The sequence below is a fragment of the Hypanus sabinus genome, chromosome 1 (genome assembly GCF_030144855.1).
Source record: "Hypanus sabinus isolate sHypSab1 chromosome 1, sHypSab1.hap1, whole genome shotgun sequence".
Classification (NCBI taxonomy): Eukaryota; Metazoa; Chordata; class Chondrichthyes; order Myliobatiformes; family Dasyatidae; genus Hypanus; species Hypanus sabinus.
In genome coordinates this window covers 149,945,724-149,961,305 of record NC_082706.1, presented here as the reverse complement: position 1 = coordinate 149,961,305, position 15,582 = coordinate 149,945,724, and the positions used below count along the sequence as shown (strand labels likewise).

At 41.2% G+C, this 15,582-nt stretch overlaps 1 pseudogene; it reads right to left on the bottom strand.

The window, feature by feature from the left end:
• Window positions 1-11,634: 11,634 nt before the first annotated feature.
• Window positions 11,635-13,857, bottom strand: LOC132405509 (eukaryotic translation initiation factor 4E transporter-like; annotated as a pseudogene).
• Window positions 13,858-15,582: the final 1,725 nt, after the last annotated feature.

Here is a 15,582-nt window from a genome sequence, read left to right as displayed (position 1 = left end):
GAATATTCGAGACAGATGCAAACAAGTATATGGAATATGGCACTTGCCCCCACACCCCATCCTAAGATCATGTCTAAACTAATTGTAACCTGAAGGGTCTCAGCCCGAAACATCGACAGTGCTTCTCCCTATAGATGCTGCCTGGCCTGTTGAATTCCACCTGCATTTTGTGTGTGTTGTCTCAATATTCACTGTAACCTTTCATATCCCTGTGTATAAGAGTATATCTAATCTGCCTTATCTTTCACCTCTGCTTCAGTCAATCTTTGTTAAGAAAGTTCCAAAGACTAATCATCACCTTCAGAGAGAAAATCCTGCTTCTACCTCAAACTGGAAATTTGTCTGTCTTAAAGTGGATATGTTAAAATAATTGAACTCATTTAAAGTGTCCCCCGCAGTAGAAAACATCCTTTCTACATCTGCCTGTCAACACACTCAAGACCTTAGATGCTTCAATCAGGTCCCTTCACGGTCTTGTAAAATTCTTCCTATTGACTGCCCTCATCAAGGACACTTCTACTTTCTGAGGAGGCTGAAGAGAGCTAGACTGTGTACGTCTATACTCACAACCTTCTACACATGCACAGCTGAGAGCATCCTTCATGGTAGAGAAAATGCAACTGCGGCAGACAGAAAGACTCTACACTGGTAATCAAAACTGCCCAAGAAATCACCACCCTACCACCCATCATGGACATAAGTACAGAAAGGTGCTGGAAGAAGGCCAGTAATATCATAAAGGTTCCCACCAACTCTGCTCATGGACTGTTCGACCCACTCCCATCTGGGAAGAGGCTATTTAGCATCCATGCCAGGACCACAAGATTCAAAAAGCAGCTACTTTCCTAAAAGCTGATCAACACCTCCACCCATTAACCCAAACTACCACAGCTCCCACTACCACTACTTTATCCTTTCCTGTCAGAGTCATCTTAAATACGGAAACTCCTGTGCCTAGCATCACTATATGGACATACAATCAATTTCTGCATACAAGCTAATTTATGCATTTATATTTATTGTTGTTATTTTATTGAGTCTCTTGTGATTCAACAGATTCAGAGTAACAATTGTTTTATCCTCCTTTACATAGAAACATAGAAAACATAGAAACATAGAAAACCTGCAGCACAATACAGGCCCTTCGGCCCACAAAGTTGTGCCGAACATGTCCCTACCTTATAAATTACCAGGCTTACCTATAGCCCTCTATTTTTCTAAGCTCCATGTATGTATCCAAAAGTCTCTTAAAAGACCCTATTTTATCTGACTCCACCACTGTTACTGGCAGCCCAATCCATGCACTCACCACTCTCTGAGTAAAAAACTTACCCCTGACATCTCCTCTGTACCTACTCCCCAGCACCTTAAACCTGTGTCCTCTTGTAGCAACCATTTCAGCCCTGGGAAAAAGCCTCTGACTATCCACATGATCAATGCCTTTCAGCATCTTATACACCTTTATCAAGTCACCTCTCATCCTCTATCGCTCCAAGGAGAAAAGGCCAACTTCACTCAACCTGTTCTCATTAGGCATGCTCCCCAATTCAGGCAACATCCTTGTAAATCTCCTCTGCACCCTTTCTATGGCTTTCACATCCTTCTTGTAGTGAGGCGACCAGAACTGAGCACAGTGCTCCAAGTGGGGTCTGACCAGGGTCCTATCTAGCTGCAACATTACCTCTCAGCTCCTAAATTCAATTCCACGATTGATGAAGGCCAATACACCATACGCCTTCTTAACCACAGAGTGAACCTGCGCAGCTGTTTTGAGTGTCCTATAGACTCGGACCCCAAGATCCCTCTGATCCTCCACACTGCCAAGAGTCTTACCATTAATACTATATTCTGCCATCATATTAGACCTACTAAAATGAACCACTTCACACTTATCTGAGTTGAACTCCATCTGCCACTCCTCAGCTCAGTTTTGCATCCTATCAATGTCCCCCTGTAACCTCTGACAGTCCTCCACACTATCCACAACACCTCCAACCTTTGTTTTGTTAGCAAACTTACTAACCCATCCCTCCACTTCCTCATCTAGGTCATTTATAAAACTCATGAAGAATAGGGGTCCCAGAACAGATCCCTGAGGCACTCCACTGGTGACTGAACTCCATGCAGAATATGGCCCTTCTACAACCACTTGTGTACTGAAAATAACATAAAGCAGTCTACTAAAATACCATTCTTCTGCCCATTATAACAAAGTCTGGCAAAGTAGTTGCAGATTTTTAGGCCAATGTTACTATTTTCTAATCAACCAATATATGTTCTACAAGTTTAATTGTCAATTTGAAAACTGAAAATAGAAAGTGATCCAGTACAATAGTTCATTATGCCTTTAGACTTCTTTCAGCATTATTATCCTGTGCTGCTGGCCAAAAGAATTACAGAAGTAAAGAATTTATACTTAACCTTGCAATACACTTTCTATGTAGCACAGGAAGTTGAGATCCTGAGATTCAATGCTTTACATATTTTAAACAATATTTGAAACTAATCATGATATTCTTTTTCTAAACAACTATTGTAATCTGAATACAAAGTGCTAGACAATAACCATGTTGTGCTACGTATACTAGCAGGTTGGTCATGAAGTAATGTAACAAAGGATATACAGTTGAAGTCAGTTTACATGCACTGTAGCCAAATACATTTAAACTTAAGTTTTTCACAATTCCTGACATTTAATCCTAGAAAGCATTCCCTGCCTTACAACATAGGAATTGTATTTGGCTACGGTGTATGTAAACTTCTGACCTCAACTGTAAGTAATAGGTTGAGTTTTTTTTAAATATCTGTAGGTGAAACAAGTCAAGTATTGTTCTCTAATTGATGCTTTTTCCATTGGTTTGCTGCCTGGTGTCCAGTTTCAAATATCTTGGATATTAATAGCACATGGAAGAGGCTATTTTGGTCAGTTTAACATGGATAATTGGGAAAATGCTTGAAGCTATCATTAATGATGAGATAGAGAGGAATCTGGAAAGAAATGGATCCATCAGGCAGACAGATGCAGCATGGATTCAGCAAAGGCAGGTCCTGTTTGACAAACTTACTGGAGTTCTTTGAGGATATAACGAGCGCAGTGGATAGAGAGGAACAGATGGACATTATTTACTTGGATAAAAGACTTATCTATAAGGTGAGGATGCATAGAGATGGGAGTGATGAATTAGCATGAATAGAGAATTGGAAAGCAGAGTTGCAATACATGGGTGTTACTCTGGTTAGCAACCAGTGATGAGCAGTGTGCTGCACGGGTCCGGGCTGGGACCGCAACTGTTCATATTAACGATCTGGAAGAAGGGACTGGGTGTTTTCAGGTGATACTAAACTGAGTGGAAAAGAAAATTGTGCAGAAGATATGGAGAGTCTGCAAAGGAATATAGATAGTTTAAGTGAGTGGGCAAGTGTCTGGCAGATGGAGTATAATGTTGGTAAATGCAAGGACATCTACTTTGGAAGGAGAAGTGAAAGATCAGATTATTATTTAAATGGTAAAAAAACGCAGCATGCTGATGTGCAGAAGGACTAGGGAGTGCTCGTGCATAAATCACAAAAGGTTGGTTTGCAGATGCAGCAGGCTATCAAGAAGTCAAATGTAATGTGGGCTTTCATTGCTGAAGAGATTGAATTTAAGAGCAGGGAGGTTACACTGCAAATGTATAGTGTACTGGTGAGGCCGCACCTGGAGTACTGTGTACAGTTCCGGTGTCTTTACTTGAGGAAGGATATACTGCCTTTTGATGCGGACAGAGGAGGTTCACCAGGTTGATTCCAGAGATGAGGGGTTTAGACAATGAGGAGAGATTGAGTCACCTGGGACTGTACTCACTGGAATTCAGAAGAATGACAGGAGCTGTTACAGATACATAAAAAATTACGAAAGGGATAGATAAGATAGAGGCAGGAAAGTTGTTTCCATGGGTAGGGGAGACTAGAACTAGGGGACATAGCATCAAGATTTAGGGGAGTGTATTTAGGACAGTGATGAGGAGGAACTGCTTTTACCAGAGGGTGAAGAATCTGTGGAATTCTCTGCCCAATAAAGCAGTGGAGGCTACCTCAGTAACTATATTTAAGACAAGGTTGGATAGATTTTTGCATAATAGGGGAATTAAGGGTTATGGGGAAAAGGCAGGTGGGTGGAGGCAAGTCCATGGCCAGATCAGCCATGATTTTATAGAATGGCGGAGCAGGCTTGATGGGCCAGATGGCCTACTCCTGCTCCTATCTCTAATGTTCTTATGGCTTGCTCTCTCTTCCTTCATTTAAGGCAAGTGGTGCACATAGCTATTGGGAAGGTATGCTCTGAGTGCGCTGTTAGCTAAGTATGTTTGTTGTAGTATGTCTTCTGAATATTCATCTTTGTAGTGTCTGTAACTTGGGAACAGGAATGTTTGGTTGAATTTTTACTGCTTGGAAGTAAATGATCAATATTAGCATTCATTTCAAAAGAGATAGAATATAGAAAGGGTCCAGAGGAAGTTCACAAGAATGACTCTAGGAATGAAAGTGTTAATGTATGAGACGCATTTGGTGAATCTGGACCTGTACTCACGGGAGTTTAGAAGAATGGGGGGCAGGGGGGATTCCTTGAAACCTGCTGAATATTGAAAGCCCTACATAGAGTGGATGTGCAGAATGTGCATCCTATAGTGGGGGAGTTTGGGACCAGAGAGCACGACCTCTAAATAGAGGAACATCCGTTTAGAACAGACATAAGGAGGAATTTGTTTAGCCAGAAGATAGTGAATCTGTGAAATTCATTGCCACAGACGGCTGAGAAGGCCAAGTCTTTGGATATATTTAAAACAGAAGTTAAAAGGTTCTTGATTAGTCAGAGAGTCAAAGGTTACTGACAGAAAGCAAAAGAATGTTGAGAGGGATAATAATTCAACCATGATGGAATGCAGAGCACAATCAATGGGCTGAATGGCCTAATTCTGTTCCTTTGTCTTATGATCTTGTCTTATTTCACCTATGACTACTGATAGAACAAAACCTCAGTGATCTCCTCACATATTTCTTCTATTGTTTTAGGATATGTGACATTAGGCCCTGGAACCTTAGCCAACAATGTTTTTCTGAATTCTAAGCACTACCTCATCAATCTCAAAATGTCCCAGCACATTAGCATGTCCCACTCAACTTTCACCATCTTCCTAATCCTTCTGCTTGGTTCAAAGTACTCATTTAGCATTTCAAATAGTTGAATGTGTGAATTGTTGACAATATACTCTGCCCAAAGGATTTTACATTATCAGTGAATTCTTCATGAAAATAGAAATACCTTAGAATACAGGGTGCAGCTCTGGCACAAAAATAATTACGTACACATTGCAAAGCTGCACACAGTAAATAGTTGGACTGATTTCTTAACTGAGGCAAAATGTGTCAAATTTATCAAATTTCATTGCATGTTGTTTTATGCAAATGATGTTAAGAAACTATCTAAATGCTTTGGGTTCTATTTACCTGTACATGTCATGTTTTACATCTGCATGCTTCACTTTGTTTGGCTCATACTGCTCGGGAGCCATGTAGATAACTGTCCCACCAGCTGCAGGGGATTTAACGCCTGATGATTTACTCATGGTTAAACGCCGGCATTTCGAAAGTCCAAATTCTGCACTCTTAACAAGCAATAATAACCAAGACTAACCTCAGTTAAGCAAACATGTTAAAACTTTTATGATCACATAAATAAATCATCTGTTCAAGCAGTTAGAAATCACTTTATAATTGATACCGATATTGTGCACATGTTCAGTCTGAATTGCACAAAGATGGGCTGAGCTTGATAAAAGGTCGCTGCCTTGAACGCCTAACAGTTTCTTAAAAATAAAAGATACCTGACCTGTTGAGTATCTGTTGTATTTGTCTTTCAGAATGCCACCACCTGTACTTTTAGAATCAGAGAATACCACAGCACAGAAACAGGTCCTTCGGCCCACCTAGCCTGCGCCGAACCATCAACCTAATTAGCACCATCAATCTGCACCCAGACTCTATCCCTCCATCCTACTCTCATCTATGTACCTATCCAAGTTTCTCTTGAATGATGAAATCGACCCTGCATCCACCACTCGCTAATTCCACACCCTCAGCACTCTTTGAGTGAAGATCTTCCTTATGTTCCCCTTTCACCTTTAACCCAAGACCTCTAGTTATAGTCACACCTAACCTCAGTGGAAAAAGCCTGCTTGCATTTACCCTGTCTATACACTTCATAATTTTGTGTACCTCTATCAAATCTCCCCTCAGTAATGTATTCCCTTGAGTTCAAGAGAATGGTGGGGGACGGGGGTGGATCTCATAGAAACATTCTGAATGTTAAAAGGCTTGAATAGATTAGATATGATAAAGTTATTTCCCATGCTAGGGGAGTCTAGGACAAGAGGGCACAACTTCAGGATTGAAGGACATCCATTTAGAAGAGCGATGCAGAGAAATTTCCTTAGTAAGAGGGTGATAAATCTGTGGAATTTGTTGCCATAAGTGGCTGTGGAGGCAGAAATAGACAGGTTCTTGATTAGCGATAGCATCAAAGGGTATGGGGAGAAGAGAGGGGAGTGGGGATGACTGGAAGAATTGGATCAGCCCATGATTGAATGGCGGAACAGACTCAATGGGCCGAATGCCTACTTCTGCTCCTATATCTCTTGCTCTTATGGAATAAAGTCCCAACCTATTCAACCATTCCCTATCAGTCAGATCCTCAAGTCCTAGCTGTTGTAAATGTTGTAAATTTTCTCTCCAGTCTTTCAATCTTACTTACATTTTTCCTGTAGACAGTTGACCAGAACTGCATACAAGACTCCAAATTAGGCCTCACCAACATCTTATACAATTTAAACATAACATCCCAACTCCTGTACTCAATACATTGATTTATGAAGGCCAATGTGCCAAAAGCTTTCTTTCTGACCCTATATAAGATGATGAGAGGCATTAATCGTGTGGATAGTCAGAGGCTTTTTCCCAGGGCTGAAATGGTTGCCACAAGAGGATGCAGGTTTAAGGTGCTGGGGAGTAGGTACAGAGGAGATGTCAGGGGTAAGTTTTTTACTCAGAGAGTGGAGAATGCGTGGAATGGGCTGCCGGCAATGGTGGTGGATGCAGATATGATAGGGTCTTTTAAGAGACTTTTGGATAGGTACATGGAGCTTGGAAAAATAGAGGGCTATGGTAAGCCTAGTAATGTCTAACTTAGGGACCTGTTCAGCACAACTTTGTGTGCTGAAGGGCCTATATTGTGCTGGAGGTTTTCTATGTTTCTATGACATTACTTTAAATAAATTATAGATTGCTATTCTCATATCCCTCTGTTTTAGTGCACTCCTCAGTGCCCTACCACAATGCCTTACCACGCACAGTTTAAGAGCAACCCTGGTTGGTCATTCCAAAGTGCAACACCTCACACTTCTCTGCATTAGACTCCATCTTCCGTTTTTCAGCCCACTACTCTAGCTGCCCAGATCCCACTATAAGCTTTAACAGTTTTCCTTGCTGTCCACTGTACCCCCAATCTTAGTGTCATTCACAGATTCCTGATCCAATTTACCATATTACCATTAAGATCTTTGATATAGATGACAAACAACAAAAGACCCAGCACCAATCCTTGCAGCACATCACTACTCACAGGCCTCCAGTCAGACGGGCAACCATCCAGAACCACTCTCTGGCTCCTTCTGCAATGTCAATGACTAATCCAGTTTACTACCTCATCTTGAATGCCATATGAATGAATCTTCCTGACCAATCTCCCATGTGGAACCTTGTCAAAGGCTTTGCTAAAATTCATGTTGATAACACTCACTGCTGTGCTTTCATCACTTTTCCCAGTAATTACCTCAAAAAAATCTAAGATTGGTGAAACACAATTTACCATGTATAAAGCCATGTTGACTATCCCTAATCAGACCCTGTTTATCCAAATACTTATATTGGGGGATCGTTGTTAGCTGAAGGGAAGGACTTTGGGGTTCTTACATTTAACTGTCGCTCATTCTTTGGGGCACTCCTCTGTTTTTGTGGTTGTTTGCAAAAGCATTTCAGGATGAATATTGTATACATTTCTCTGACATTAAATTGAACCTTTGATATATCCAGACCCTTAGAATCTCTTACAATAACTTTCCCACCACAGATGTCAGGCTTGCTGACCTATAATTTTCTGGCTTATTCTTTGAGCCTTTCTTAAACAACCAAACAACATTGGGTATCCTTTAGCACCCAACCCGTGGCCAAGGATGATTTAAATATCTCTGCCAGGACTTCTACAATTCTTGCACTAGCCTCTGACAGGGTCCGAGGGAACAGCTTGTCAGGCCCTGGCAATTTATCACGCTAATTTGCTGCAAGACAGCAAACCACACCTCCTCTGTAATCTGTATACAGTCCATGACCTCACTGCTGAATTTCCTCACATCTATAGACTTTGTGTCCATCTCCCAAGTAAACACAGTTGCAAAGAATCCTTCTATGATCTCCCCCATCTCTTTTGGCTCCAAACATAGAATACCTGTCTGATCTTCCAGAGACCAATTTTGTCCTCAGCTATCCTGTTGCTCTTAATATACAAGCCATTAGGATTCTCCTTCTCCTTGTCTGCTAGACCATAAGACATAGGCGCAGAATTAGGCCATCTGGCCCATCAAGTCTGCTCCACCATTCAATCATGGCTGATCCTTTTTTCCCTCCTCCTCAACCCCAGCTCCCAGCCTTCTCCCCATAACCTTTGATACCATGTCCAGTCAAGAACATATCAATCTCCACCTTAAATGCACCCTACAACCTGGCCTCCATAGCTGCATATGGAAACAAATTCACCACACTTTGGCTAAAAAATTTCTCTGCATCCATTTGGAAAGGGTGCCCCTCTATACTGAGGCTGTGCCTTCTTGTTCTAGACTCCCCCACCATGAGAAACATCCTTTTCACATCTACTCTGTCTGGGCCTTTCAACATTCAAAAGGTTTTAACGAGATTCCCCCTCATCCTTCTGAATTCCAGTGAGTACAGACCCAGAGCCATCAAACGTTCCTTATATGATAACCCTTTCATCCCTGGAATCATCCTTGTGAACCTCCTCTGGACCCTCTCCAATGCCAGCGCATCTTTTCTAAGATGACGGGCTCAAAACTGTTCACAATATGCAAGGTGAGGCCTCACTGGTGCCTTATAAAGCCTCAGCATCACATCCTTGCTCTTGTATTCTAGACCACTTGAAATGAATGCTAACATGTCTTCTTTTAGCCCTTCTAATTTCCTTAAGTGTTCTCTTGCATTCTCTTATAACGTATTTGTTTCTGCCTGCTTATACCTGCTCTGCACCTTCCCTTTTTTCTAAGCTGGGGCCTCAATATCTCTTGAAAACCAAGGTTCCATTAACTTTTGAAGGCCTCTGATTTATTACCAAGTACATCTTTGGCAGAAAACAAGCTATCCCAGTCCAGATCCTTTCTGAAACGATCAAAATTGGCCTTTCTTCAATTTAGAATCTCAACCTGAGGACCTGACTTATCCTTTTCCATAATTACTTTGAAACTGATGGCATTATAATCACTGGATGCAAAATGCTTCCCTAACTGCAGATCAAATTTTGCACACTCTCTCACTGGGACTTTTTCACAGAAAATACAGTATAAAGCTTACATTGTATTCTGATCATACAGGTCAAATCATTACATTGTGTATTGAGATAGAACAAGGTAAAATAATAGCAGAATACAAAATAAAATGTAACAGCTACAGAGAAAATGTAGTGCATGTAAACAATAAGGTGCAAGATCATAACAAGGTAGACTATGAGCTTGAGCCTATCTTAGTGTACTAGGGAAACATTCGACTGTCTTATTACAGCAGGGTGGAAGCTGCACTTCCTCATTGAATGATACATGTTTTCAGGGTTCTATATCTTCTGCTCAATTGGGTGTGTGGATGGGGTCTTTGATTATTCTGGTTGCTAAATGAGGCAGCAAGGATTATAGGTAATCTACGGAGGGAGCCAAGAGCAGAATTCAGAGGTAAAGTGAGAGTGTCTACATTTGATATGAAGACAGCGTTGGAACAAGAGTTAAAGTAATGTTAACAGGCAACAAAGAGAAAGTACTTCTTTGAGTGGAGTCCTACTTCGCACAAAGGAAACAATCTATGGGAACTCATGAATGTAACCTGCACAGACCAGTTGACACCAGGACATCTGTTAAAGCAGTAGACCACTGATTCTTCCCACCAAATGTGTCTTTCAATATGATCATAGCTGATCTGATCCTTCACCTTAACTCTATTTTCCTATGCTTAATTCCATTACACTCCAAAGATCTGTTTATCTTAACCCTGAGTATATTTAATGATTCGATATCCAGAGACTTGATTCAGAACTTGTGAGAAAAGAAATTCCTCCTTCTTTCATAATAGTCAACCTCTTCATCTGACAATTTTATATAGGCATCCATTAGTCTCGTGAGACCATGGATTTGTGCCTTGAAAGGTTTCCAGGGTGCAGGCCTGGGCAGAGTTGTATAGGAGACTGGCAGTTGCCAAGCTGCAATCCTTCCCCTCTCCACACCACCGATGTTGTCCAAGGGAAGGGCACTAGGACCCATGCAGCTTGGCACCGGTGTCGTCACAGAGCAATATGTTGTTACGTGCCTTGCTCAAGGACACAACACGCTGCCTCAGCTGAGGCTCGAACCAGTGACCTTCAGATCAGTAGACCGATGCCTTATCCACTAGGCCACACACCAACACAATATCTGACAATATACCCACTAATTTTATATCAATCAGGAAAATACATTCTCTTAATCCTCATCCTGGAAAAGTGGATAACATTGTTAATTTGTTTATTATTGTTACATATAGAGAGATACAATGGAAAACTTTGCTCTATGTGTCATCTCTGCAAATCATTTCAAAACACAGATACATTGAGGTAGTACTAGGGAAAAGCATTAACAGAATTTAGGATAAAGGTTCCAGGAGCACGATAAGTTAAATTTATCATACATGAGTTTCACAATGGGATATAACAATGTATATATATATATAAAACACAATGAGTCATATAACAATGGGATAGAAGTTGTCCTTGAGTCTTATGGAGCGTTTCAAGCCTTTGCATCTTCTTTAAACATGAAAGAGCCCTTGGATGCTAGAAATCCAAAGTAATGCACATAAAATGCTGGAAGCACTCAGCAGCTCAGGCAGCATCTATGGCAAAGAATATCCAGTCAATGATTTGACTGGGACCCTTCTCTTCTTCAGGACAGATTTCTAATGTGGAGAGAGAAGATGGAAGGAAAGTTATCTGCATATCTGTGGATCATTAATTCAACACATCTCAAATTCAGACATATAAAATTAATGAACAGATGCAGATATTGAAAAATAAATTCCATATATCTGAATATCTGACATATTTAATGCACTTTTATTATTTTGTAATCATAAAGTTTTGCCTCAACACTCACAAAGAGGCAATTTAATTTTAAAGAGAGTGTCAGACTAAGACTAAAACTTTGCACCTGAAGTCTTCAACCTATAACTTCACTATGAAAATAGATTTTGTAATTGCCTTTATTAGTCAAAGCATTGAGTTCAAGAGCCAGTAAGTTATGTTCCAACTTTGTAAAATTCTGGTTTAGGTTGCACTTGCACCTGGAAGCTGGGTGGCCTTGAATAGTACACGGGAGACAGAGAGGCAAGGAACAAATGTACTGCTGTTTACTTTATTTGGAAATTGTCTCCTGGAATGCCTTCTCATATTATGTTCACCACATATCACACTGGGACACTTGACAGCAATCCATAACACATCCTTCCCCCCCTCCCTTATTTTAAACTTGGCTGGATACTGTATTGTCAGCAGGGGAGCACCTCGGAAAGCACAGGCGACAGGGGACGAATGGCTTTGCTGATTAAAGACTTGCATGTAATGATTCCGACTGCCAAGCAGGTCACCTAGAATATCTGGGAATGGAGGTCACATTACAAGGGACAGTAGAATTTCAGGGGGGGAGAAGGCAAGATTCCACTTGTCTTCATACTGTTAACTAGCTTTTTGGAAACAAACATACCTGTGTCTTTTTTTTTGTATTTGTTAAGGACGAGATGATGCAGTTAGATTCTGTTCCAGATGATTCACCATGAGCAAACTTCTTCTCGGGTTCCATTTTGAGACCTTTCAGTCTTGCTTCCACCTTTTCCACAGACAAACCTACTCCAGTCTATGAACTCCCCTTTAGTTTCTCCTTGTGAGTCTGGACAACAGTGGTTTCACATCCACATTTGTTTTTCGCAGTATTTCTAATATATTAACCTTTTTATTAATCTCTTTATTATCTTCTCATGATGGAATGGGAGCCAAATAATTTCCAAGCTGTGAAAGAGATGTTGGGATCTTCTGCTCCAGATGAGCAAGTCTCTCAAGTTCTTCATGTGGTGCCGACTGCAGGCTATGGGAGAGACTATCTGGTCTACTTCAGTTACCCGAAAACCATTGAATGAACTAGATAGATAAAACTGATGTCACCAAACATGGATTCAATCATTGATGCTAGTCTAGGAGCAGCTTTCTTCAAGAAAGTTCAAATTAATTCACTGTCAAAGTACATATATATTACCATATACAACCCTGAGAATTATTTTCTTGTGTGCTTTTTCAATAAATCCATAATAGAATAATAACCATAATAGAGTCAATGAAAACTGGGTGTACAGCCAGAATGCAAAATACAACGAACTGTGCAGGTGCAAAAAGAAATAAATAATCAGTAAGTAAATAAGTAAATAAATAAACAAACAATTGAATGAATGAACAAATATCTACAAAATGAGATGAAGACTCCTTGAAAGTCTATAGGTTGTGGGAACACTTCAATGATAGGGCACGTGAAGTTGAGTGATGTTATCCCCTTTGGTTCAAGATCCTGATGGTTAAGGAGTAGTAACTGTTCCTGAACCTGGTGGTGCAAATCCTGATGGCAGCAGCAAGAAGAGAGCATGACCTGGGTGGTGGGGGTCTCTGATGATGCATACTGCTTTCTTACAACACTTCATGTAGATGTGTTCAATGGTGGGGAGAGTGATATCTGTGATGGTCTAGGCTGTATCTATTACCTTTTTTAGGATTTCCCATTCAGGCATTGGTGTTTCCAGACCAGGTTGTGATGCAGCCAGTCAATATACTCTCCACCACACAGCTATAGAAGCTTGTCAAAGTTTTAGAAGTCATGCCACATCTTTGCAAAGTCCTTTACTGAGGGTTTAGGCAAGACTGCTTCCCATGGAACTTCACCTCCACTCATCAAAAACACACTTGCTGTCACCAAACTCTCCCCTAAAGCACTTTCTGTCACACAAGTCTTTGTCTCTGCCATTCCAATCAAAGTTTCTTTGTGTTATCATGCACCCACATCCAATTCTTCACCAGCAACCCAACCTGCAAATATTTTCTTTCTTTTTATTTTCCAATGGGCTTCAAGATTGTTGACTATTGGAAGTATTGGTCACATGACAGCCATCATCACAGCTTCAGCACTAAAGACAGAATACAACATCAGGATGTTCTGCTTTTATTCTCTCGTGTGGATCTGTAACTCTTTACTTAAGAAGTGCTCTCTCCAAGTCTGAAACATAGTCCTTCGTGGTCACATCCAGTGGCGAACTACTGGCAGGACTGCGATACAAGGATGCATGCCATCTTTCAGGGTCTCAGATGTATTCCCTGATATATTATTCCAAAATACATACAGATATCTGCTTTGCATATGGGTACTCTTTGATCTCTAGCAGTTTTTACTTGGAAGATCTATATGTTCCACTTTTTTGTATCATTTAATTGATCTTTTTTTCAATTCATTCTTTTTATCCATGCCACCACTGAGGCTCAGCAGCCACCTCCACTAAGAACCTGAGCTGAACAGATTCCCCTCATACTGCCCACTTCTTTGCTGAGTACCTCTAGGTACTGAACACTGAGTACTTTTTTTGAGGATGTGACTAAACACGTTGATGGAAGTAGAGCAGTAGATGTAGTGTATATGAATTTCAGCAAGGCATTTGATAAGGTACTTCATGCAAGGCTTATTGAGAAAGTAAGGAGGCATGGGATCCAAGGGGACCTTGCTTTGTGGATCCAGAACTGACTTGCCCACAGAAGGCAAAGCATGGTTATAGACAGGTCATGTTCTGCATGGAGGTCGGTGACCAGTGGTGTGCCTCAGGGATCTGTTCAGGAAACCACTTCTCTTTGTGATTTCTATAAATGAGCTCGATGAGGAAGTGGAGGGATGGCTAAGTAAATGTACTGATGACTCAAAGGTTGGGGGTGTTGTGAATAGTGTGGAGGGCTGTCAGAGGTTACAGCAGGACATCAATAGGATGCAAAACTGAGCTGAGAAGTGGCAGATGGAGTTCAACCCAGATAAGTGAATAGTCAGAGGCTTTTCCCCAGGGCTAAAATGGCTAGCATGAGAGGGCATAGTTTTAAGGCACTTGGAAGTAGGTACGGAGGAGATGTCAGAGGTAAGTTTTTTTTAATGTAGAACGTGATGAATGCGTGGAATAGGCTGCCGGCAGTGGTGGTGGAGGCGAAAATGATAGGGTCTTTTAAGAGACTCCTGGATGGCTACATGGAGCTTTGAAAAATAGAGGGCTATGGGTAAAGCCTAGGTAGTTCTAAGGAAGAGATATGCTTGGCATAGCTTTGTGGCCCTGTATTATGCTGTACATGTTCTATGTTTCTATGTTTCTAATTGTGAGGTGGTTCATTTTGGTAGGTCAAATATGATGGCAGAATATAGTATTAATGGTAAGACTCTTGGCAGTGTAAAGGATTAGAGGGATCTTGGGGTCCAAGTCAATAGGACACTCAAAGTTGCTGCACAGGTTGACTCTGTGGTTAAGGCGGCATATGGTGCATTGGTCTTCATCAACCATGGGATTAAGTTTAAGAGCTGAGTGGTAATATTACAGCTATATAGGACCCTGATCAGACCCCACTTGTAGTACTGTGCTCAGTTCTGATCACCTCACTACAGGAAGGACGTGGAAACTATAGAAAGGATCCAGAGATTTACAAGGATGTTGCCTGGATTGGGGAGCTTGCCTTATGAGAATAGGTTGAGTGAACTTGACCTTTTCTCCTTGGAGTGACGAAGGAAGAGAGGTGACCTGATAGAGGTGTATAAGATGATGAGAGTCATTGATCGTGTGGATATTCAGAGGCTTTTTCCCAGGGCTGAAATGGCTAGCACGAGAGGGCATAGTTGTAGGTGCTTGAAAGGAGGCACAGAGGAGATGTCAGGGGTAAGCTCTTTACGCAGAGGGTGGTGAGTGCGCGGAATGGGCTGCCGGCAACGGAGGTGGAGGCAGATATGATAGGGTCTTTTCAGATACTTCTGGATGGCTACATGGAGCTTAGAAAAATAGAGGGCTATGGGTAACCCTCAGTAATTTCTAAAGTAAGTACATTTGGCACAGCATTGTGGGCCGAAAGGCCTGTGTTGTGCTGTAGTTTTTCTATGTCTCTAGGTGTTTCTTCAATAGCTCTTATATATC